Raw genomic sequence first — 24,810 nt, forward strand, 5'->3', positions numbered from 1 at the left:
AGGTCTAAGTCTCATGGCCCTCTATCAGAATCCAGAGTTTTGAGGAGATTGGAGAAACTTAATTTTTCGCCCAAAAAAAAAACACGTAAGGGGTACCACTGTCGTTTTTTTTCCGGGCCCAATTTTTGAGTTTCGATATCTCAGCTCTGGAAGGGGCTAAAGCCTCCATTTTTGCAATCAGGTCTAAGTCTCATGGCCCTCTATCAGAATCCAGAGTTTTGGGAAGATTGGAGAAACTTAATTTTTCGCCCAAGAAAAAAAAACGTAAGGGGTACCACTGTCGTTTTTTTTTTTGGGCCCAATTTTTGAGTTTCGATATCTCAGCTCTGGAAGGGGCTAGAGCCTCCATTTTTGCACTCAGGTCTAAGTCTCATGGCCCTCTATCAGAATCCAGAGTTTTGGGAAGATTGGAGAAACGTAATTTTTCGCCCAAAAAAAAAAAAACGTAAGGGGTACCACTGTCGTTTTTTTTTCGGGCCCAATTTTTGCGTTTCGATATCTCAGCTCTGGAAGGGGCTAGAGTCTCCATTTTTGCACTCAAGTCTAAGTCTCTTGGCCCTCTATCAGAATCCAGAGTTTTGAGAAGATTGGAGAAACTTCATTTTTCGCCCAAAAAAAAAAACGTAAGGGGTACCACTGTCGTTTTTTTTTTTCGGGCCCAATTTTTGAGTTTCGATATCTCAGCTCTGGAAGGGGCTAGAGCCTCCATTTTTGCACTCAGGTCTAAGTCTCATGGCCCTCTATCGGAATCCAGAGTTTTGAGGAGATTGGAGAAACTTAATTTTTCGCCCAAAAAAAAAAACACGTAAGGGGTACCACTGTCGTTTTTTTTCCGGGCCCAATTTTTGAGTTTCGATATCTCAGCTCTGGAAGGGGCTAAAGCCTCCATTTTTGCAATCAGGTCTAAGTCTCATGGCCCTCTATCAGAATCCAGAGTTTTGGGAAGATCGGAGAAACTTAATTTTTCGCCCAAAAAAAAAAACGTAAGGGGTACCACTGTCGTTTTTTTTTTCGGGCCCAATTTTTGAGTTTCGATATCTCAGCTCTGGAAGGGGCTAGAGCCTCCATTTTTGCACTCAGGTCTAAGTCTCATGGCCCTCTATCAGAATCCAGAGTTTTGGGAGGATTGGAGAAACTTAATTTTTCGCCCAAAAAAAAAAAAACGTAAGGGGTACCACTGTCGTTTTTTTTTCGGGCCCAATTTTTGAGTTTCGATATCTCAGCTCTGGAAGGGGCTAGAGCCTCCATTTTTGCACTCAGGTCTAAGTCTCATGGCCCTCTATCAGAATCCAGAGTTTTGGGAAGATTGGAGAAACTTAATTTTTCGCCCAAAAAAAAAACGTAAGGGGTACCACTGTCGTTTTTTTTTCGGGCCCAATTTTTGAGTTTCGATATCTCAGCTCTGGAAGGGACTAGAGCCTCCATTTTTGCACTCAGGTCTAAGTCTCATGGCCCTCTATCAGAATCCAGAGTTTTGGGAAGATTGGAGAAACTTAATTTTTCGCCCAAAAAAAAAAAACGTAAGAGGTACCACTGTCGTTTTTTTTTCGGGCCGAATTTTTGAGTTTCGATATCTCAGCTCTGGAAGGGGCTAGAGCCTCCATTTTTGCACTCAGGTCTAAGTCTCATGGCCCTCTATCAGAATCCAGAGTTTTGGGAAGATTGGAGAAACTTAATTTTTCGCCCAAAAAAAAAAAACGTAAGGGGTACCACTGTCGTTTTTTTTTCGGGCCCAATTTTTGAGTTTCGATATCTCAGCTCTGGAAGGGGCTAGAGCCTCCATTTTTGCACTCAGGTCTAAGTCTCATGGCCCTCTATCAGAATCCAGAGTTTTGGGAAGATTGGAGAAACTTAATTTTTCGCCCAAAAAAAAAAAAACGTAAGGGGTACCACTGTCGTTTTTTTTTTTCGGGCCCAATTTTTGAGTTTCGATATCTCAGCTCTGGAAGGGACTAGAGCCTCCATTTTTGCACTCAGGTCTAAGTCTCATGGCCCTCTATCAGAATCCAGAGTTTTGGGAAGATTGGAGAAACTTAATTTTTCGCCCAAAAAAAAAAAACGTAAGGGGTACCACTGTCGTTTTTTTTTTCGGGCCCAATTTTTGAGTTTCGATATCTCAGCTCTGGAAGGGGCTAGAGCCTCCATTTTTGCACCCAGGTCTAAGTCTCATGGTCCTCTATCAGAATCCAGAGTTTTGGGAAGATTGGAGAAACTTAATTTTTCGCCCGAAAAAAAAACAAAAAAACGTAAGGGGTACCACTGTCGTTTTTTTTTTCGGGCCCAATTTTTGAGTTTCGATATCTCAGCTCTGGAAGGGGCTAGAGCCTCCATTTTTGCACTCAGGTCTAAGTCTCATGACCCTCTATCAGAATCCAGAGTTTTGGGAAGATTGGAGAAACTTAATTTTTCGCCCAAAAAAAAAAACGTAAGGGGTACCACTGTCGTTTTTTTTTCGGGCCCAATTTTTGAGTTTCGATATCTCAGCTCTGGAAGGGGCTAGAGCCTCCATTTTTGCACTCAGGTCAAAGTCTCATGGCCCTCTATCAGAATCCAGAGTTTTGGGAAGATTGGAGAAACTTAATTTTTCGCCCAAAAAAAAAAAAAGTAAGGGGTACCACTGTCGTTTTTTTTTCGGGCCCAATTTTTGAGTTTCGATATCTCAGCTCTGGAAGGGGCTAGAGCCTCCATTTTTGCACTCAGGATTAAGTCTCATGGCCCTCTATCAGAATCCAGAGTTTTGGGAAGATTGGAGAAACTTAATTTTTCGCCCCAAAAAAAAAAACGTAAGGGGTACCACTGTCGTTTTTTTTTTCGGGCCCAATTTTTGAGTTTCGATATCTCAGCTCTGGAAGGGGCTAGAGCCTCCATTTTTGCACTCAGGTCTAAGTCTCATGGCCCTCTATCAGAATCCAGAGTTTTGGGAAGATTGGAGAAACTTAATTTTTCGCCCAAAAAAAAAAAAACGTAAGGGGTACCACTGTCGTTTTTTTTTCGGGCCCAATTTTTGAGTTTCGATATCTCAGCTCTGGAAGGGGCTAGAGCCTCAATTTTTGCACTCAGGTCTAAGTCTCATGGCCCTCTATCAGAATCCAGAGTTTTGGGAAGATTGGAGAAACTTAATTTTTCGCCCCCCAAAAAAAACGTAAGGGGTACCACTGTCGTTTTTTTTTCGGGCCCAATTTTTGAGTTTCGATATCTCAGCTCTGGAAGGGGCTAGAGCCTTCATTTTTGCACTCAGGTCCAAGTCTCATGGCCCTCTATCAGAATCCAGAGTTTTGGGAAGATTGGAGAAACTTAATTTTTCGCCCAAAAAAAAAAAAAACGTAAGGGGTACCACTGTCGTTTTTTTTTTTGGGCCCAATTTTTGAGTTTCGATATCTCAGCTCTGGAAGGGGCTAGAGCCTCCATTTTTGCACTCAGGTCTAAGTCTCATGACCCTCTATCAGAATCCAGAGTTTTGGGAAGATTGGAGAAACTTAATTTTTCGCCCAAAAAAAAAACGTAAGGGGTACCACTGTCGTTTTTTTTTTCGGGCCCAATTTTTGAGTTTCGATATCTCAGCTCTGGAAGGGGCTAGAGCCTCCATTTTTGCACTCAGGTCTAAGTCTCATGGCCCTCTATCAGAATCCAGAGTTTTGGGAAGATTGGAGAAACTTAATTTTTCGCCCAAAAAAAAAAACGTAAGGGGTACCACTGTCGTTTTTTTTTCGGGCCCAATGTTTGAGTTTCGATATCTCAGCTCTGGAAGGGGCTAGAGCCTCCATTTTTGCACTCAGGTCAAAGTCTCATGGCCCTCTATCAGAATCCAGAGTTTTGGGAAGATTGGAGAAACTTAATTTTTCGCCCAAAAAAAAAAAAAGTAAGGGGTACCACTGTCGTTTTTTTTTCGGGCCCAATTTTTGAGTTTCGATATCTCAGCTCTGGAAGGGGCTAGAGCCTCCATTTTTGCACTCAGGATTAAGTCTCATGGCCCTCTATCAGAATCCAGAGTTTTGGGAAGATTGGAGAAACTTAATTTTTCGCCCAAAAAAAAAAAACGTAAGGGTTTCGGGCCCAATTTTTGAGTTTCGATATCTCAGCTCTGGAAGGGGCTAGAGCTTCCATTTTTGCACTCAGGTCTAAGTCTCATGGCCCTCTATCAGAATCCAGAGTTTTGGGAAGATTGGAGAAACTTAATTTTTCGCCCAAAAAAAAAAAAACGTAAGGGGTACCACTGTCGTTTTTTTTTCGGGCCCAATGTTTGAGTTTCGATATCTCAGCTCTGGAAGGGGCTAGAGCCTCCATTTTTGCACTCAGGTCAAAGTCTCATGGCCCTCTATCAGAATCCAGAGTTTTGGGAAGATTGGAGAAACTTAATTTTTCGCCCAAAAAAAAAAAAAAGTAAGGGGTACCACTGTCGTTTTTTTTTCGGGCCCAATTTTTGAGTTTCGATATCTCAGCTCTGGAAGGGGCTAGAGCCTCCATTTTTGCACTCAGGATTAAGTCTCATGGCCCTCTATCAGAATCCAGAGTTTTGGGAAGATTGGAGAAACTTAATTTTTCGCCCAAAAAAAAAAAACGTAAGGGGTACCACTGTCGTTTTTTTTTTCGGGCCCAATTTTTGAGTTTCGATATCTCAGCTCTGGAAGGGGCTAGAGCCTCCATTTTTGCACTCAGGATTAAGTCTCACGGCCCTCTATCAGAATCCAGAGTTTTGGGAAGATTGAAGAAACTTAATTTTTCGCCCCAAAAAAAAAAAACGTAAGGGGTACCACTGTCGTTTTTTTTTTCGGGCCCAATTTTTGAGTTTCGATATCTCAGCTCTGGAAGGGGCTAGAGCCTCCATTTTTGCACTCAGGTCTAAGTCTCATGGCCCTCTATCAGAATCCAGAGTTTTGGGAAGATTGGAGAAACTTAATTTTTCGCCCAAAAAAAAAAAAAACGTAAGGGGTACCACTGTCGTTTTTTTTTCGGGCCCAATTTTTGAGTTTCGATATCTCAGCTCTGGAAGGGGCTAGAGCCTCAATTTTTGCACTCAGGTCTAAGTCTCATGGCCCTCTATCAGAATCCAGAGTTTTGGGAAGATTGGAGAAACTTAATTTTTCGCCCAAAAAAAAAACGTAAGGGGTACCACTGTCGTTTTTTTTTCGGGCCCAATTTTTGAGTTTCGATATCTCAGCTCTGGAAGGGGCTAGAGCCTCCATTTTTGCACTCAGGTCAAAGTCTCATGGCCCTCTATCAGAATCCAGAGTTTTGGGAAGATTGGAGAAACTTAATTTTTCGCCCAAAAAAAAAAAACGTAAGGGGTACCACTGTCGTTTTTTTTTCGGGCCCAATTTTTGAGTTTCGATATCTCAGCTCTGGAAGGGGCTAGAGCCTCCATTTTTGCACTCAGGATTAAGTCTCATGGCCCTCTATCAGAATCCAGAGTTTTGGGAAGATTGGAGAAACTTAATTTTTCGCCCCCCCAAAAAAAACGTAAGGGGTACCACTGTCGTTTTTTTTTTTCGGGCCCAATTTTTGAGTTTCGATATCTCAGCTCTGGAAGGGGCTAGAGCCTCCATTTTTGCACTCAGGTCTAAGTCTCATGGCCCTCTATCAGAATCCAGAGTTTTGGGAAGATTGGAGAAACTTAATTTTTCGCCCCAAAAAAAAAAAAGGAAGGGGTACCACTGTCGTTTTTTTTTTCGGGTCGAATTTTTGAGTTTCGATATCTCAGCTCTGGAAGGGGCTAGAGCCTCCATTTTTGCACTCAGGTTTAAGTCTCATGGCCCTCTATCAGAATCCAGAGTTTTGGGAAGATTTGTAGAAACTTAATTTTTCGCCCAAGAAAAAAAAACGTAAGGGGTACCACTGTCGTTTTTTTTTCGGGCCCAATTTTTGAGTTTCGATATCTCAGCTCTGGAAGGGGCTAGAGCCTCCATTTTTGCACTCAGGTCTAAGTCTCATGGCCCTCTATCAGAATCCAGAGTTTTGGGAAGATTGGAGAAACTTAATTTTTCGCCCAAAAAAAAACACGTAAGGGGTACCACTGTCGTTTTTTTTCCGGGCCCAATTTTTGAGTTTCGATATCTCAGCTCTGGAAGGGGCTAGAGCCTCCATTTTTGCAATCAGGTCTAAGTCTCACGGCCCTCTATCAGAATCCAGAGTTTTGGGAAGATTGGAGAAACTTAATTTTTCGCCCAAAAAAAAAAAACGTAAGGGGTACCACTGTCGTTTTTTTTTTCGGGCCCAATTTTTGAGTTTCGATATCTCAGCTCTGGAAGGGGCTAGAGCCTCCATTTTTGCACTCAGGTTTAAGTCTCATGGCCCTCTATCAGAATCCAGAGTTTTGGGAAGATTGGAGAAACTTAATTTTTCGCCCAAGAAAAAAAAACGTAAGGGGTACCACTGTCGTTTTTTTTTCGGGCCCAATTTTTGAGTTTCGATATCTCAGCTCTGGAAGGGGCTAGAGCCTCCATTTTTGCACTCAGGTCTAAGTCTCATGGCCCTCTATCAGAATCCAGAGTTTTGGGAAGATTGGAGAAACTTAATTTTTCGCCCAAAAAAAAAACACGTAAGGGGTACCACTGTCGTTTTTTTTCCGGGCCCAATTTTTGAGTTTCGATATCTCAGCTCTGGAAGGGGCTAGAGCCTCCATTTTTGCACTCAGGTCTAAGTCTCATGGCCCTCTATCAGAATCCAGAGTTTTGGGAAGATTGGAGAAACTTAATTTTTCGCCCAAAAAAAAAAAAAACGTAAGGGGTACCACTGTCGTTTTTTTTTCGGGCCCAATTTTTGAGTTTCGATATCTCAGCTCTGGAAGGGGCTAGAGCCTCAATTTTTGCACTCAGGTCTAAGTCTCATGGCCCTCTATCAGAATCCAGAGTTTTGGGAAGATTGGAGAAACTTAATTTTTCGCCCAAAAAAAAAAACGTAAGGGGTACCACTGTCGTTTTTTTTTCGGGCCCAATTTTTGAGTTTCGATATCTCAGCTCTGGAAGGGGCTAGAGCCTCCATTTTTGCACTCAGGTCTAAGTCTCATGGCCCTCTATCAGAATCCAGAGTTTTGGGAAGATTGGAGAAACTTAATTTTTCGCCCAAAAAAAAAAACGTAAGGGGTACCACTGTCGTTTTTTTTTTCGGGCCCAATTTTTGAGTTTCGATATCTCAGCTCTGGAAGGGGCTAGAGCCTTCATTTTTGCACTCAGGTCTAAGTCTCATGGCCCTCTATCAGAATCCAGAGTTTTGGGAAGATTGGAGAAACTTAATTTTTCGCCCAAAAAAAAAACGTAAGGGGTACCACTGTCGTTTTTTTTTCGGGCCCAATTTTTGAGTTTCGATATCTCAGCTCTGGAAGGGACTAGAGCCTCCATTTTTGCACTCAGGTCTAAGTCTCATGGCCCTCTATCAGAATCCAGAGTTTTGGGAAGATTGGAGAAACTTAATTTTTCACCCAAAAAAAAAAAAAACGTAAGGGGTACCACTGTCGTTTTTTTTTTCGGGCCCAATTTTTGAGTTTCGATATCTCAGCTCTGGAAGGGGCTAGAGCCTCCATTTTTGCACTCAGGTCTAAGTCTCATGGCCCTCTATCAGAATCCAGAGTTTTGGGAAGATTGTAGAAACTTAATTTTTCGCCCGAAAAAAAAAAACGTAAGGGGTACCACTGTCGTTTTTTTTTCGGGCCGAATTTTTGAGTTTCGATTTCTCAGCTCTGGAAGGGGCTAGAGCCTCCATTTTTGCACTCAGGTCTAAGTCTCATGGCCCTCTATCAGAATCCAGAGTTTTGGGAAGATTGGAGAAACTTAATTTTTCGCCCAAAAAAAAAACATAAGGGGTACCACTGTCGGTTTTTTTTTTTCGGGCCGAATTTTTGAGTTTCGATATCTCAGCTCTGGAAGGGTCTAGAGCCTCCATTTTTGCACTCAGGTGTAAGTCTCATGGCCCTCTATCAGAATCCAGAGTTTTGGGAAGATTGGAGAAACTTAATTTTTCGCCCGAAAAAAAACGCAAGGGGTACCACTGTCGTTTTTTTTTCGGGCCGAATTTTTGAGTTTCGATATCTCAGCTCTGGAAGGGGCTAGAGCCTCCATTTTTGCACTCAGGTCTAAGTCTCATGGCCCTCTATCAGAATCCAGAGTTTTGGGAAGATTGGAGAAACTTAATTTTTAGCCCGAAAAAAAAAAAACGTAAGGGGTACCACTGTCGTTTTTTTTTCGGGCCGAAATTTTGAGTTTCGATATCTCAGCTCTGGAAGGGGCTAGAGCCTCCATTTTTGCACTCAGGTCTAAGTCTCATGGCCCTCTATCAGAATCCAGAGTTTTGGGAAGATTGGAGAAACTTAATTTTTCGCCCGAAAAAAAAAAAAAACGTAAGGGGTACCACTGTCGTTTTTTTTTCGGGCCGAATTTTTGAGTTTCGATATCTAAGCTCTGGAAGGGGCTAGAGCCTCCATTTTTGCACTCAGGTCTAAGTCTCATGGCCCTCTATCAGAATCCAGAGTTTTGAGAAGATTGGAGAAACTTAATTTTTCGCCCGAAAAAAAAAAACGTAAGGGGTACCACTGTCGTTTTTTTTTTTCGGGCCGAATTTTTGAGTTTCGATATCTCAGCTCTGGAAGGGTCTAGAGCCTCCATTTTTGCACTCAGGTCTAAGTCTCATGGCCCTCTATCAGAATCCAGAGTTTTGGGAAGATTGGAGAAACTTAATTTTTCGCCTGAAAAAAAAAAACGTAAGGGGTACCACTGTCATTTTTTTTTCGGGCCGAATTTTTGAGTTTCGATATCTCAGCTCTGGAAGGGGCTAGAGCCTCCATTTTTGCACTCAGGTCTAAGTCTCATGGCCCTCTATCAGAATCCAGAGTTTTGAGGAGATTGGAGAAACTTAATTTTTAGCCCGAAAAAAAAAAAAAACGAAAGGGGTACCACTGTCGTTTTTTTTTTCGGGTCAAATTTTTGAGTTTCGATATCTCAGCTCTGGAAGGGTCTAGAGCCTCCATTTTTGCACTCAGGTCTAAGTCTCATGGCCCTCTATCAGAATCGAGAGTTTTGGGAAGATTGGAGAAACTTAATTTTTCGCCCGAAAAAAAAAAAAACGTAAGGGGTACCACTGTCGTTTTTTTTTTTTCGGGCCGAATTTTTGAGTTTCTATATCTCAGCTCTGGAAGGGTCTAGAGCCTCCATTTTTGCACTCAGGTCTAAGTCTCATGGCCCTCTATCAGAATCCAGAGTTTTGGGAAGATTGGAGAAAATTAATTTTTCGCCCGAAAAAAAAAAAAAAAACGTAAGGGGTACCACTGTCGTTTTTTTTTTTCGGGCCGAATTTTTGAGTTTCGATTTCTCAGCTCTGGAAGGGGCTAGAGCCTCCATTTTTGCACTCAGGTCTAAGTCTCATGGCTCTCTATCAGAATCCAGAGTTTTGAGAAGATTGGAGAAACTTAATTTTTCGCCCGAAAAAAAAAAACGTAAGGGGTACCACTGTCGTTTTTTTTTTCGGGCCGAATTTTTGAGTTTCGATATCTCAGCTCTGGAAGGGTCTAGAGCCTCCATTTTTGCACTCAGGTCTAAGTCTCATGGCCCTCTATCAGAATCCAGAGTTTTGGGAAGATTGGAGAAACTTAATTTTTCGCCCGAAAAAAAAAAAACGTAAGGGGTACCACTGTCGTTTTCTTTTCGGGCCGAATTTTTGAGTTTCGATATCTCAGCTCTGGAAGGGGCTAGAGCCTCCATTTTTGCACTCAGGTCTAAGTCTCATGGCCCTCTATCAGAATCCAGAGTTTTGGGAAGATTGGAGAAACTTAATTTTTCGCCCGAAAAAAAAAAACGTAAGGGGTACCACTAGGGCTGGGCGATATGGCCAAAAAATCATATCTCGATATTTTTTGGTCAAATGGCGATATACGATATATATCTCGGTACTTTCTACGTTTTCTATTTAGATAAAGAAAATCTTTATATTAAATATATATATATATTTATATATATATATATACAGTATATTCACATTCGGCCCAATGATATCCTACAAACAATGTTGATATTGAAGGATATGGAAACAAATATAATATAGACTATGCAATATATTATGTGCAAAAAGCTTTTGTTTTTATATTGACTAAAAGCTAAACTAAAAATGAAAATAAAAACAAAAACAAAAGCACAAACTAATTATATTAGCCTGCATTTGATTACCCCATTATAATCACTTTCACTTTCATTAAAAATATATACTTGTAGGTTTAAAATTCCACATATGGCACATTTATTTTCTCCAAAAACAAATATTTTAGCAATATGTTTATTTTAGTCAGAATTATTGCGTACTACGTAGTACTATTCACGCGCATGCGCGCGCCGGCGCTCGTTCAAGGAAGCATGAATTTTAGCGGAGATTCACTTGCAGAAGCTCGTCCTCTTCTGACATGGACATATTTGTTGTGAAATGGACATATTTGCTTTACTTTCTAACATTTACAGATGGAGAATATGTGAAATGTAAGTTGAGCACTGAGGAAAGCACCACATCTCAAACGCATTAAACAGCGTAAGTATATCTGTCAGTCAGCAACAGTGTCTGTCAGAGCATTTGACAGGGCGGCAAGCTGCCTTAAACTTGTTAACTATATCAAAGTGATTTTGACGCAATTAATATAAGCTTGTGTCATGTTTAGGACAAATTGTACTACGTAGCCTAGCTACTTTCACTGCAGCAGCTCACACTGCAACCTCCGCTATTTTTCAGATGTGCTCATATCAAACTACTGTATCGATATAAACGGTATTGCCTCATTCCATATCGTTTCAAAAAATATAACGATACATCGTACATATTCGATATATCGCCCAGCCCTAGGTACCACTGTCGTTTTTTTTTTCAGGCCGAATTTTTGAGTTTCGATATCTCAGCTCTGGAAGGGCCTAGAGCCTCCATTTTTGCACTCAGGTCTAAGTCTCATGGCCCTCTATCAGAATCCAGAGTTTTGGGAAGATTGGAGAAACTTAATTTTTCACCCGAAAAAAAAAAACGTAAGGGGTACCACTGTCGTTTTTTTTTCGGGCCGAATTTTTGAGTTTCGATATCTCAGCTCTGGAAGGGGCTAGAGCCTCCATTTTTGCACTCAGGTCTAAGTCTCATGGCCCTCTATCAGAATCCAGAGTTTTGGGAAGATTGGAGAAACTTAATTTTTCGCCCGAAAAAAAAACAAAAAACGTAAGGGGTACCACTGTCGTTTTTTTTTCGGGCCGAATTTTTGAGTTTCGATATCTCAGCTCTGGAAAGGCCTAGAGCCTCCATTTTTGCACTCAGGTCTAAGTCTCATGGCCCTCTATCAGAATCCAGAGTTTTGGGAAGATTGGAGAAACTTAATTTTTCGGCCGAAAAAAAAAAAACGTAAGGGGTACCACTGTCGTTTTTTTTTTGGGCCGAATTTTTGAGTTTCGATATCTCAGTTCTGGAAGGGGCTAGAGCCTCAATTTTTGCACTCAGGTCTAAGTCTCATGGCCCTCTATCAGAATCCAGAGTTTTGAGGAGATTGGAGAAACTTAATTTTTAGCCCGAAAAAAAAAAAAAAAAACGAAAGGGGTACCACTGTCGTTTTTTTTTTTGGGTCAAATTTTTGAGTTTCGATATCTCAGCTCTGGAAGGGTCTAGAGCCTCCATTTTTGCACTCAGGTGTAAGTCTCATGGCCCTCTATCAGAATCCAGAGTTTTGGGAAGATTGGAGAAACTTAATTTTTCGCCCGGAAAAAAAAAAACGTAAGGGGTACCACTGTCGTTTTTTTTTTGGGCCGAATTTTTGAGTTTCGATATCTCAGCTCTGGAAGGGTCTAGAGCCTCATTTTTGCACTCAGGTCTAAGTCTCATGGCCCTCTATCAGAATCCAGTTTTGGGAAGATTGGAGAAACTTAATATTTCGCCCGAAAAAAAAAAACGTAAGGGGTACCACTGTCGTTTTTTTTTTGGGCCGAATTTTTGAGTTTCGATATCTCAGCTCTGGAAGGGTCTAGAGCCTCCATTTTTGCACTCAGGTCTAAGTCTCATGGCCCTCTATCAGAATCCTGAGTTTTGGGAAGATTGGAGAAACTTAATTTTTCGCCCGAAAAAAAAAAACGTAAGGGGTACCACTGTCGTTTTTTTTTTCGGGCCGAATTTTTTAGTTTTGATATCTCAGCTCTGGAAGGGGCTAGAGCCTCAATTTTTGCACTCAGGTCTAAGTCTCATGGCCCTCTATCAGAATCCAGAGTTTTGAGGAGATTGGAGAAACTTAATTTTTAGCCCGAAAAAAAAAAAAAAAAACCGAAAGGGGTACCACTGTCGTTTTTTTTTTTTGGGTCAAATTTTTGAGTTTCGATATCTCAGCTCTGGAAGGGTCTAGAGCCTCCATTTTTGCACTCAGGTCTAAGTCTCATGGCCCTCTATCAGAATCCAGAGTTTTGAGGAGATTGGAGAAACTTAATTTTTAGCCCGAAAAAAAAAAAAAAACGAAAGGGGTACCACTGTCGTTTTATTTTCGGGTCAAATTTTTGAGTTTCGATATCTCAGCTCTGGAAGGGTCTAGAGCCTCCATTTTTGCACTCAGGTGTAAGTCTCATGGCCCTCTATCAGAATCCAGAGTTTTGGGAAGATTGGAGAAACTTAATTTTTCGCCCGAAAAAAAAAAACGTAAGGGGTACCACTGTCGTTTTTTTTTTCGGGCCGAATTTTGAGTTTTGATATCTCAGCTCTGGAAGGGTCTAGAGCCTCATTTTTGCACTCAGGTCTAAGTCTCATGGCCCTCTATCAGAATCCAGTTTTGGGAAGATTGGAGAAACTTAATATTTCGCCCGAAAAAAAAAAACGTAAGGGGTACCACTGTCGTTTTTTTTTTTCGGGCCGAATTTTTGAGTTTCGATATCTCAGCTCTGGAAGGGTCTAGAGCCTCCATTTTTGCACTCAGGTCTAAGTCTCATGGCCCTCTATCAGAATCCAGAGTTTTGGGAAGATTGGAGAAACTTAATTTTTCGCCCGAAAAAAAAAAAACGTAAGGGGTACCACTGTCGTTTTTTTTTTTCGGGCCGGATTTTTGAGTTTCGATATCTCAGCTCTGGAAGGGTCTAGAGCCTCCATTTTTGCACTCGGGTCTAAGTCTCATGGCCCTCTATCAGAATCCAGAGTTTTGGGAAGATTGGAGAAACTTAATTTTTCGCCCGAAAAAAAAAACAAAAAACGTAAGGGGTACCACTGTCGTTTTCTTTTCGGGCCGAATTTTTGAGTTTCGATATCTCAGCTCTGGAAGGGTCTAGAGCCTCCATTTTTGCACTCAGGTCTAAGTCTCATGGCCCTCTATCAGAATCCAGAGTTTTGGGAAGATTGGAGAAACTTAATTTTTCGCCCGAAAAAAAAAAAACGTAAGGGGTACCACTGTCGTTTTTTTTTTTCGGGCCGGATTTTTGAGTTTCGATATCTCAGCTCTGGAAGGGTCTAGAGCCTCCATTTTTGCACTCGGGTCTAAGTCTCATGGCCCTCTATCAGAATCCAGAGTTTTGGGAAGATTGGAGAAACTTAATTTTTCGCCCGAAAAAAAAAACAAAAAACGTAAGGGGTACCACTGTCGTTTTCTTTTCGGGCCGAATTTTTGAGTTTCGATATCTCAGCTCTGGAAGGGGCTAGAGCCTCCATTTTTGCACTCAGGTCTAAGTCTCATGGCCCTCTATCAGAATCCAGAGTTTTGGGAAGATTGGAGAAACTTAATTTTTCGCCCGAAAAAAAAAAACGTAAGGGGTACCACTGTCGTTTTCTTTGCGGGCCGAATTTTTGAGTTTTGATATCTCAGCTCTGGAAGGGGCTAGAGCCTCAATTTTTGCACTCAGGTCTAAGTCTCATGGCACTCTATCAGAATCCAGAGTTTTGAGGAGATTGGAGAAACTTAATTTTTAGCCCGAAAAAAAAAACAAAAAAACGAAAGGGGTACCACTGTCGTTTTTTTTTTTGGGTCAAATTTTTGAGTTTCGATATCTCAGCTCTGGAAGGGTCTAGAGCCTCCATTTTTGCACTCAGGTGTAAGTCTCATGGCCCTCTATCAGAATCCAGAGTTTTGGGAAGATTGGAGAAACTTAATTTTTCGCCCGAAAAAAAAAAACGTAAGGGGTACCACTGTCGTTTTTTTTTGGGCCGAATTTTTGAGTTTCGATATCTCAGCTCTGGAAGGGTCTAGAGCCTCATTTTTGCACTCAGGTCTAAGTCTCATGGCCCTCTATCAGAATCCAGAGTTTTGGGGAGATTGGAGAAACTTAATATTTCGCCCGAAAAAAAAAAACGTAAGGGGTACCACTGTCGTTTTTTTTTTCGGGCCGAATTTTTGAGTTTTGATATCTCAGCTCTGGAAGGGGCTAGAGCCTCAATTTTTGCACTCAGGTCTAAGTCTCATGGCCCTCTATCAGAATCCAGAGTTTTGAGGAGATTGGAGAAACTTAATTTTTAGCCCGAAAAAAAAAAAAAAACGAAAGGGGTACCACTGTCGTTTTTTTTTTCGGGTCAAATTTTTGAGTTTCGATATCTCAGCTCTGGAAGGGTCTAGAGCCTCCATTTTTGCACTCAGGTGTAAGTCTCATGGCCCTCTATCAGAATCCAGAGTTTTGGGAAGATTGGAGAAACTTAATTTTTCGCCCGAAAAAAAAAACACAAGGGGTACCACTGTCGTTTTTTTTTCGGGCCGAATTTTTGAGTTTCGATATCTCAGCTCTGGAAGGGGCTAGAGCCTCCATTTTTGCACTCAGGTCTAAGTCTCATGGCCCTCTATCAGAATCCAGAGTTTTGAGGAGATTGGAGAAACTTAATTTTTAGCCCGAAAAAAAAAAAAAAACGAAAGGGGTACCACTGTCGTTTTTTTTTTTTCGGGCCGAATTTTTGAGTTTCGATATCTCAGCTCTGGAAGGGGCTAGAGCCTCCATTTTTGCACTCAGGTCTAAGTCTCATGGCCCTCTATCAGAATCCAGAGTTTTGGGAAGATTGGAGAAATTTAATTTTTCGCCCGAAAAAAAAAAACGTAAGGGGTACCACTGTCGTTTTTTTTTTCGGGCCGAATTTTTGAGTTTCGATATCTCAGCTCTGGAAGGGGCTAGAGCCTCCATTTTTGCACTCAGGTCTAAGTCTCATGGCCCTCTATCAGAATCCAGAGTTTTCGGAAGATTGGAGAAACTTAATTTTTCGCCCGAAAAAAAAAAACGTAAGGGGTACCACTGTCGGTTTTTTTTCGGGCCGAATTTTTGAGTTTCGATATCTCAGCTCTGGAAGGGGCTAGAGCCTCCATTTTTGCACTCATGTCTAAGTCTCATGGCCCTCTATCAGAATCCAGAGTTTTGGGAAGATTGGAGAAACTTAATTTTTCGCCCGAAAAAAAAAAACGTAAGGGGTACCACTGTCGTTTTTTTTTTCGGGCCGAATTTTTGAGTTTCGATATCTCAGCTCTGGAAGGGGCTAGAGCCTCCATTTTTGCACTCAGGTCTAAGTCTCATGGCCCTCTATCAGAATCCAGAGTTTTGGGAAGATTGGAGAAACTTAATTTTTCGCCCGAAAAAAAAAAACGTAAGGGGTACCACTGTCGTTTTTTTTCGGGACGAATTTTTGAGTTTCGATATCTCAGCTCTGGAAGGGGCTAGAGCCTCCATTTTTGCACTCAGGTCTAAGTCTCATGGCCCTCTATCAGAATCCAGAGTTTTGAGGAGATTGGAGAAACTTAATTTTTCGCCCGAAAAAAAAAAAACGTAAGGGGTACCACTGTTGTTGTTTTTTCGGGCCGAATTTTTGAGTTTCGATATCTCAGCTCTGGAAGGGGCTAGAGCCTCCATTTTTGCACTCAGGTCTAAGTCTCATGGCCCTCTATCAGAATCCAGAGTTTTGGGAAGATTGGAGAAACTTAATTTTTCGCCCGAAAAAAGAAAACGTAAGGGGTACCACTGTCGTTTTTTTTCGGGACGAATTTTTGAGTTTCGATATCTCAGCTCTGGAAGGGGCTAGAGCCTCCATTTTTGCACTCAGGTCTAAGCCTCATGGCCCTCTATCAGAATCCAGAGTTTTGGGGAGATTGGAGAAACTTAATTTTTAGCCCGAAAAAAAAAAAAAAAAACGAAAGGGGTACCACTGTCGTTTTTTTTTTCGGGGCGAATTTTTGAGTTTCGATATCTCAGCTCTGGAAGGGCCTAGAGCCTCCATTTTTGCACTCAGGTCTAAGTCTCATGGCCCTCTATCAGAATCCAGAGTTTTGGGAAGATTGGAGAAACTTAATTTTTCGCCCGAAAAAAGAAAACGTAAGGGGTACCACTGTCGTTTTTTTTCGGGACGATTTTTTGAGTTTCGATATCTCAGCTCTGGAAGGGGCTAGAGCCTCCATTTTTGCACTCAGGTCTAAGTCTCATGGCCCTCTATCAGAATCCAGAGTTTTGGGAAGATTGGAGAAACTTAATTTTTCGCCCGAAAAAAAAAAAACGTAAGGGGTACCACTGTCGTTTTTTTTCGGGCCGAATTTTTTTAGATTCGATATCTCAGCTCTGGAAGGGGCTAGAGCCTCCATTTTTGCACTCAGGTCTAAGTCTCATGGCCCTCTATCAGAATCCAGAGTTTTGGGAAGATTGGAGAAACTTAATTTTTCGCCCGAAAAAAAAAAACGTAAGGGGTACCACTGTCGTTTTTTTTTGGGCCGAATTTTTGAGTTTCGATATCTCAGCTCTGGAAGGGTCTAGAGCCTCATTTTTGCACTCAGGTCTAAGTCTCATGGCCCTCTATCAGAATCCAGAGTTTTGGGGAGATTGGAGAAACTTAATATTTCGCCCGAAAAAAAAAAACGTAAGGGGTACCACTGTCGTTTTTTTTTTTCGGGCCGAATTTTTGAGTTTTGATATCTCAGCTCTGGAAGGGGCTAGAGCCTCAATTTTTGCACTCAGGTCTAAGTCTCATGGCCCTCTATCAGAATCCAGAGTTTTGAGGAGATTGGAGAAACTTAATTTTTAGCCCGAAAAAAAAAAAAAAACGAAAGGGGTACCACTGTCGTTTTTTTTTTCGGGTCAAATTTTTGAGTTTCGATATCTCAGCTCTGGAAGGGTCTAGAGCCTCCATTTTTGCACTCAGGTGTAAGTCTCATGGCCCTCTATCAGAATCCAGAGTTTTGGGAAGATTGGAGAAACTTAATTTTTCGCCCGAAAAAAAAAAAAACACAAGGGGTACCACTGTCGTTTTTTTTTCGGGCCGAATTTTTGAGTTTCGATATCTCAGCTCTGGAAGGGGCTAGAGCCTCCATTTTTGCACTCAGGTCTAAGTCTCATGGCCCTCTATCAGAATCCAGAGTTTTGAGGAGATTGGAGAAACTTAATTTTTAGCCCGAAAAAAAAAAAAAAAACGAAAGGGGTACCACTGTCGTTTTTTTTTTTTTCGGGCCGAATTTTTGAGTTTCGATATCTCAGCTCTGGAAGGGGCTAGAGCCTCCATTTTTGCACTCAGGTCTAAGTCTCATGGCCCTCTATCAGAATCCAGAGTTTTGGGAAGATTGGAGAAATTTAATTTTTCGCCCGAAAAAAAAAAACGTAAGGGGTACCACTGTCGTTTTTTTTTTCGGGCCGAATTTTTGAGTTTCGATATCTCAGCTCTGGAAGGGGCTAGAGCCTCCATTTTTGCACTCAGGTCTAAGTCTCATGGCCCTCTATCAGAATCCAGAGTTTTCGGAAGATTGGAGAAACTTAATTTTTCGCCCGAAAAAAAAAAAACGTAAGGGGTACCACTGTCGGTTTTTTTTCGGGCCGAATTTTTGAGTTTCGATATCTCAGCTCTGGAAGGGGCTAGAGCCTCATTTTTGCACTCAGGTCTAAGTCTCATGGCCCTCTATCAGAATCCAGTTTTGGGAAGATTGGAGAAACTTAATATTTCGCCCGAAAAAAAAAAAACGTAAGGGGTACCACTGTCGTTTTTTTTTTTCGGGCCGAATTTTTGAGTTTCGATATCTCAGCTCTGGAAGGGTCTAGAGCCTCCATTTTTGCACTCAGGTCTAAGTCTCATGGCCCTCTATCAGAATCCAGAGTTTTGGGAAGATTGGAGAAACTTAATTTTTCGCCCGAAAAAAAAAAAACGTAAGGGGTACCACTGTCGTTTTTTTTTTTCGGGCCGGATTTTTGAGTTTCGATATCTCAGCTCTGGAAGGGTCTAGAGCCTCCATTTTTGCACTCGGGTCTAAGTCTCATGGCCCTCTATCAGAATCCAGAGTTTTGGGAAGATTGGAGAAACTTAATTTTTCGCCCGAAAAAAAAAACAAAAAACGTAAGGGGTACCACTGTCGTTTTCTTTTCGGGCCGAATTTTTGAGTTTCGATATCTCAGCTCTGGAAGGGTCTAGAGCCTCCATTTTTGCACTCAGGTCTAAGTCTCATGGCCCTCTATCAGAATCCAGAGTTTTGGGAAGATTGGAGAAACTTAATTTTTCGCCCGAAAAAAAAAAACGTAAGGGGTACCACTGTCGTTTTTTTTTTTCGGGCCGGATTTTTGAGTTTCGATATCTCAGCTCTGGAAGGGTCTAGAGCCTCCATTTTTGCACTCGGGTCTAAGTCTCATGGCCCTCTATCAGAATCCAGAGTTTTGGGAAGATTGGAGAAACTTAATTTTTCGCCCGAAAAAAAAAACAAAAAACGTAAGGGGTACCACTGTCGTTTTCTTTTCGGGCCGAATTTTTGAGTTTCGATATCTCAGCTCTGGAAGGGGCTAGAGCCTCCATTTTTGCACTCAGGTCTAAGTCTCATGGCCCTCTATCAGAATCCAGAGTTTTGGGAAGATTGGAGAAACTTAATTTTTCGCCCGAAAAAAAAAAACGTAAGGGGTACCACTGTCGTTTTCTTTGCGGGCCGAATTTTTGAGTTTTGATATCTCAGCTCTGGAAGGGGCTAGAGCCTCAATTTTTGCACTCAGGTCTAAGTCTCATGGCACTCTATCAGAATCCAGAGTTTTGAGGAGATTGGAGAAACTTAATTTTTAGCCCGAAAAAAAAAACAAAAAAACGAAAGGGGTACCACTGTCGTTTTTTTTTTTGGGTCAAATTTTTGAGTTTCGATATCTCAGCTCTGGAAGGGTCTAGAGCCTCCATTTTTGCACTCAGGTGTAAGTCTCATGGCCCTCTATCAGAATCCAGAGTTTTGGGAAGATTGGAGAAACTTAATTTTTCGCCCGAAAAAAAAAAACGTAAGGGGTACCACTGTCGTTTTTTTTTGGGCCGAATTTTTGAGTTTCGATATCTCAGCTCTGGAAGGGTCTAGAGCCTCATTTTTGCACTCAGGTCTAAGTCTCATGGCCCTCTATCAGAATCCAGAGTTTTGGGGAGATTGGAGAAACTTAATATTTCGCCCGAAAAAAAAAAACGTAAGGGGTACCACTGTCGTTTTTTTTTTCGGGCCGAATTTTTGAGTTTTGATATCTCAGCTCTGGAAGGGGCTAGAGCCTCCATTTTTGCACTCAGGTGTAAGTCTCATGGCCCTCTATCAGAATCCAGAGTTTTGGGAAGATTGGAGAAACTTAATTTTTAGCCCGAAAAAAAAAAAAAAACGAAAGGGGTACCACTGTCGTTTTTTTTTTCGGGTCAAATTTTTGAGTTTCGATATCTCAGCTCTGGAAGGGTCTAGAGCCTCCATTTTTGCACTCAGGTGTAAGTCTCATGGCCCTCTATCAGAATCCAGAGTTTTGGGAAGATTGGAGAAACTTAATTTTTCGCCCGAAAAAAAAAAACACAAGGGGTACCACTGTCGTTTTTTTTTCGGGCCGAATTTTTGAGTTTCGATATCTCAGCTCTGGAAGGGGCTAGAGCCTCCATTTTTGCACTCAGGTCTAAGTCTCATGGCCCTCTATCAGAATCCAGAGTTTTGAGGAGATTGGAGAAACTTAATTTTTAGCCCGAAAAAAAAAAAAAACGAAAGGGGTACCACTGTCGTTTTTTTTTTTTTCGGGCCGAATTTTTGAGTTTCGATATCTCAGCTCTGGAAGGGGCTAGAGCCTCCATTTTTGCACTCAGGTCTAAGTCTCATGGCCCTCTATCAGAATCCAGAGTTTTGGGAAGATTGGAGAAATTTAATTTTTCGCCCGAAAAAAAAAAACGTAAGGGGTACCACTGTCGTTTTTTTTTTCGGGCCGAATTTTTGAGTTTCGATATCTCAGCTCTGGAAGGGGCTAGAGCCTCCATTTTTGCACTCAGGTCTAAGTCTCATGGCCCTCTATCAGAATCCAGAGTTTTCGGAAGATTGGAGAAACTTAATTTTTCGCCCGAAAAAAAAAAACGTAAGGGGTACCACTGTCGGTTTTTTTTCGGGCCGAATTTTTGAGTTTCGATATCTCAGCTCTGGAAGGGGCTAGAGCCTCCATTTTTGCACTCATGTCTAAGTCTCATGGCCCTCTATCAGAATCCAGAGTTTTGGGAAGATTGGAGAAACTTAATTTTTCGCCCGAAAAAAAAAACGTAAGGGGTACCACTGTCGTTTTTTTTTTCGGGCCGAATTTTTGAGTTTCGATATCTCAGCTCTGGAAGGGGCTAGAGCCTCCATTTTTGCACTCAGGTCTAAGTCTCATGGCCCTCTATCAGAATCCAGAGTTTTGGGAAGATTGGAGAAACTTAATTTTTCGCCCGAAAAAAAAAAACGTAAGGGGTACCACTGTCGTTTTTTTTCGGGACGAATTTTTGAGTTTCGATATCTCAGCTCTGGAAGGGGCTAGAGCCTCCATTTTTGCACTCAGGTCTAAGTCTCATGGCCCTCTATCAGAATCCAGAGTTTTGAGGAGATTGGAGAAACTTAATTTTTCGCCCGAAAAAAAAAAAACGTAAGGGGTACCACTGTTGTTGTTTTTTCGGGCCGAATTTTTGAGTTTCGATATCTCAGCTCTGGAAGGGGCTAGAGCCTCCATTTTTGCACTCAGGTCTAAGTCTCATGGCCCTCTATCAGAATCCAGAGTTTTGGGAAGATTGGAGAAACTTAATTTTTCGCCCGAAAAAAGAAAACGTAAGGGGTACCACTGTCGTTTTTTTTCGGGACGAATTTTTGAGTTTCGATATCTCAGCTCTGGAAGGGGCTAGAGCCTCCATTTTTGCACTCAGGTCTAAGCCTCATGGCCCTCTATCAGAATCCAGAGTTTTGGGGAGATTGGAGAAACTTAATTTTTAGCCCGAAAAAAAAAAAAAAAAACGAAAGGGGTACCACTGTCGTTTTTTTTTTCGGGGCGAATTTTTGAGTTTCGATATCTCAGCTCTGGAAGGGCCTAGAGCCTCCATTTTTGCACTCAGGTCTAAGTCTCATGGCCCTCTATCAGAATCCAGAGTTTTGGGAAGATTGGAGAAACTTAATTTTTCGCCCGAAAAAAGAAAACGTAAGGGGTACCACTGTCGTTTTTTTTCGGGACGATTTTTTGAGTTTCGATATCTCAGCTCTGGAAGGGGCTAGAGCCTCCATTTTTGCACTCAGGTCTAAGTCTCATGGCCCTCTATCAGAATCCAGAGTTTTGGGAAGATTGGAGAAACTTAATTTTTCGCCCGAAAAAAAAAAAAACGTAAGGGGTACCACTGTCGTTTTTTTTCGGGCCGAATTTTTTTAGATTCGATATCTCAGCTCTGGAAGGGGCTAGAGCCTCCATTTTTGCACTCAGGTCTAAGTCTCATGGCCCTCTATCAGAATCCAGAATTTTGGGAAGATTGGAGAAACTTAATTTTTCGCCCAAAAAAAAAAACGTAAGGGGTACCACTGTCGTTTTTTTTTTTCAGGCCGAATTTTTGAGTTTCGATATCTCAGCTCTGGAAGGGTCTAGAGCCTCCATTTTTGCACTCAGGTCTAAGTCTCATGGCCCTCTATCAGAATCCAGAGTTTTGGGAAGATTGGAGAAACTTAATTTTTCGCCCAAAAAAAAAAAACGTAAGGGGTACCACTGTCGTTTTTTTTTTCGGTCCGAATTTTTGAGTTTCGATATCTCAGCTCTGGACGGGGCTAGAGCCTCCATTTTTGCACTCAGGTCTAAGTCTCATGGCCCTCTATCAGAATCCAGAGTTTTGGGAAGATTGGAGAAACTTAATTTTTCGCCCGAAAAAAAAAAACGTAAGGGGTACCACTTTCGTTTTTTTTTTTCGGGCCCAATTTTTGAGTTTCGATATCTCAGCTCTGGAAGGGGCTAGAGCCTCCATTTTTGCACTCAGGTCTAAGTCTCATGGCCCTCTATCAGAATCCAGAGTTTTGGGGGAGATTGGAGAAACTTAATTTTTCGCCCAAGAAAAAAAAAAAACGTAAGGGGTACCACTGTCGTTTTTTTTTCGGGCCGAATTTTTGAGTTTCGATATCTCAGCTCTGGAAGGGGCTAGAGCCTCCATTTTTGCACTCAGGTCTAAGTCTCATGGCCCTCTATCAGAATCCAGAGTTTTGAGGAGATTGGAGAAACTTAATTTTTAGCCCGAAAAAAAAAAACGTAAGGGGTACCACTGTCGTTTTTTTTTTCGGGCCGAATTTTTGAGTTTCGATATCTCAGCTCTGGACGGGTCTAGAGCCTCCATTTTTGCACTCAGGTCTAAGTCTCATGGCCCTCTATCAGAATCCAGAGTTTTTGGAAGATTGGAGAAACTTAATTTTTCGCCCGAAAAAAAAACAAAAAACGTAAGGGGTACCACTGTCGTTTTTTTTTCGGGCCGAATTTTTGAGTTTCGATATCTCAGCTCTGGAAGGGCCTAGAGCCTCAATTTTTGCACTCAGGTTTAAGTCTCATGGCCCTCTATCAGAATCCAGAGTTTTGGGAAGATTGGAGAAACTTAATTTTTCGCCCGAAAAAAAAACCGTAAGGGGTACCACTGTCGTTTTTTTTTTCGGGCCGAATTTTTGAGTTTTGATATCTCAGCTCTGGAAGGGGCTAGAGCCTCCATTTTTGCACTCAGGTCTAAGTCTCATGGCCCTCTATCAGAATCCAGAGTTTTGAGGAGATTGGAGAAACTTAATTTTTAGCCCGAAAAAAAAAAAAAAAACGAAAGGGGTACCACTGTCGTTTTTTTTTTCGGGTCAAATTTTTGAGTTTCGATATCTCAGCTCTGGAAGGGTCTAGAGCCTCCATTTTTGCACTCAGGTCTAAGTCGCATGGCCCTCTATCAGAATCCAGAGTTTTGGGAAGATTGGAGAAACTTAATTTTTCGCCCGAAAAAAAAAAAAACGTAAGGGGTACCACTGTCGTTTTTTTTTCGGGCCGAATTTTTGAGTTTCGATATCTCAGCTCTGGAAGGGCCTAGAGCCTCCATTTTTGCACTCAGGTCTAAGTCTCATGGCCCTCTATCAGAATCCAGAGTTTTGAGGAGATTGGAGAAACTTAATTTTTAGCCCGAAAAAAAAAAAAAAAAACGAAAGGGGTACCACTGTCGTTTTTTTTTTCGGGTCAAATTTTTGAGTTTCGATATCTCAGCTCTGGAAGGGTCTAGAGCCTCCATTTTTGCACTCAGGTCTAAGTCGCATGGCCCTCTATCAGAATCCAGAGTTTTGGGAAGATTGGAGAAACTTAATTTTTCGCCCGAAAAAAAAAAAACGTAAGGGGTACCACTGTCGTTTTTTTTTCGGGCCGAATTTTTGAGTTTCGATATCTCAGCTCTGGAAGGGCCTAGAGCCTCCATTTTTGCACTCAGGTCTAAGTCTCATGGCCCTCTATCAGAATCCAGAGTTTTGAGGAGATTGGAGAAACTTAATTTTTAGCCCGAAAAAAAAAAACGAAAGGGGTACCACTGTCGTTTTTTTTTTCGGGCCGAATTTTTGAGTTTCGATATCTCAGCTCTGGAAGGGGCTAGAGCCTCCATTTTTGCACTCAGGTCTAAGTCTCATGGCCCTCTATCAGAATCCAGAGTTTTGGGAAGATTGGAGAAACTTAATTTTTCGCCCGAAAAAAAAAAAACGTAAGGGGTACCACTGTCGTTTTTTTTTTCGGGTCAAATTTTTGAGTTCCGATATCTCAGCTCTGGAAGGGTCTAGAGCCTCCATTTTTGCACTCAGGTCTATCAGAATCCAGAGTTTCAAGAAGATCAGAGCAACTCAAAATTTCGACCCAAAAAAAAAACGACAGTGGTACCCCTTTCGGTTTTTTTTTGGTGCGAAAAAATAATTTTCTCCAATCTTCTTGAAATCTTCTGGATTCTGATAGAGGGCCATGAGACTAAGATCTGAGTGCAAAAATGGAGGCTCTAGACCCTTCCAGAGCTGAGATATTGAGATATTTATCATGGCATAAATGTTGCGTGGGATCTCAGTATATCAGCTCTGGAAGGGTCTAGTGACTCCATTTTTGCATTTTTATTTCATATTTGTCCATTGTGAAATGCTCCAGAAGTTAAAAAAAGGGGGCTGACATGTGATGTCCATTGTAATGGACACAGGGTCTGAGTGGGATGTAGAAATGGTGGTGCTTTTCTATAAGAATTTTTTTTTTTTTTTTTACATTTATGGTGAACATTTTAGAGCAGTTCTCAGATGAAGAAGAGTCTCAGAAGTCTTCTTTTAAAGAGCATTCCACTTCTTTATCTTTAAAGTCTTAGAGAAATTGTGCCCTGAGTTTTTTTTTAAACATTTACTTTGAGATATATTCCCAAATTAACAGAAAGGCCTTGAAATGCTGCTGTGAGACCATTGAAACACCCAGAGATCGAAAAAACTGCCACCCATGGGAGAGATCAGAGCGAATTGAAAAAAGTATACCGCACACAACATTGCTGTTTCTGGGCCATCAGTATTGCATATAGCTTCCTGGGTAATTCTGTCTGCAATTAGCAATGTTTAATTAAACCAGACAGATTGAATCAAGGTTAAACTAACATATGCACACAGAACATGGTACAATAGTGAATCTTATTCAAACT

General features: G+C 41.5%; 1 protein-coding gene across 3 annotated transcripts in view; it reads right to left on the minus strand.

Annotated features, from left to right (window-relative positions):
* The window catches only part of dpy19l3 (dpy-19 like C-mannosyltransferase 3), a 141,762-nt gene that overhangs the window by 55,914 nt on the left and 61,038 nt on the right, over nt 1-24,810 (minus strand). The gene's annotated exons all lie outside the window — the stretch shown is intronic.

Source organism: Pimephales promelas, chromosome 1 (genome assembly GCF_988280905.1).
Source record: "Pimephales promelas chromosome 1, fPimPro1.hap1.1, whole genome shotgun sequence".
In the NCBI taxonomy this organism is placed as follows: Eukaryota; Metazoa; Chordata; class Actinopteri; order Cypriniformes; family Leuciscidae; genus Pimephales; species Pimephales promelas.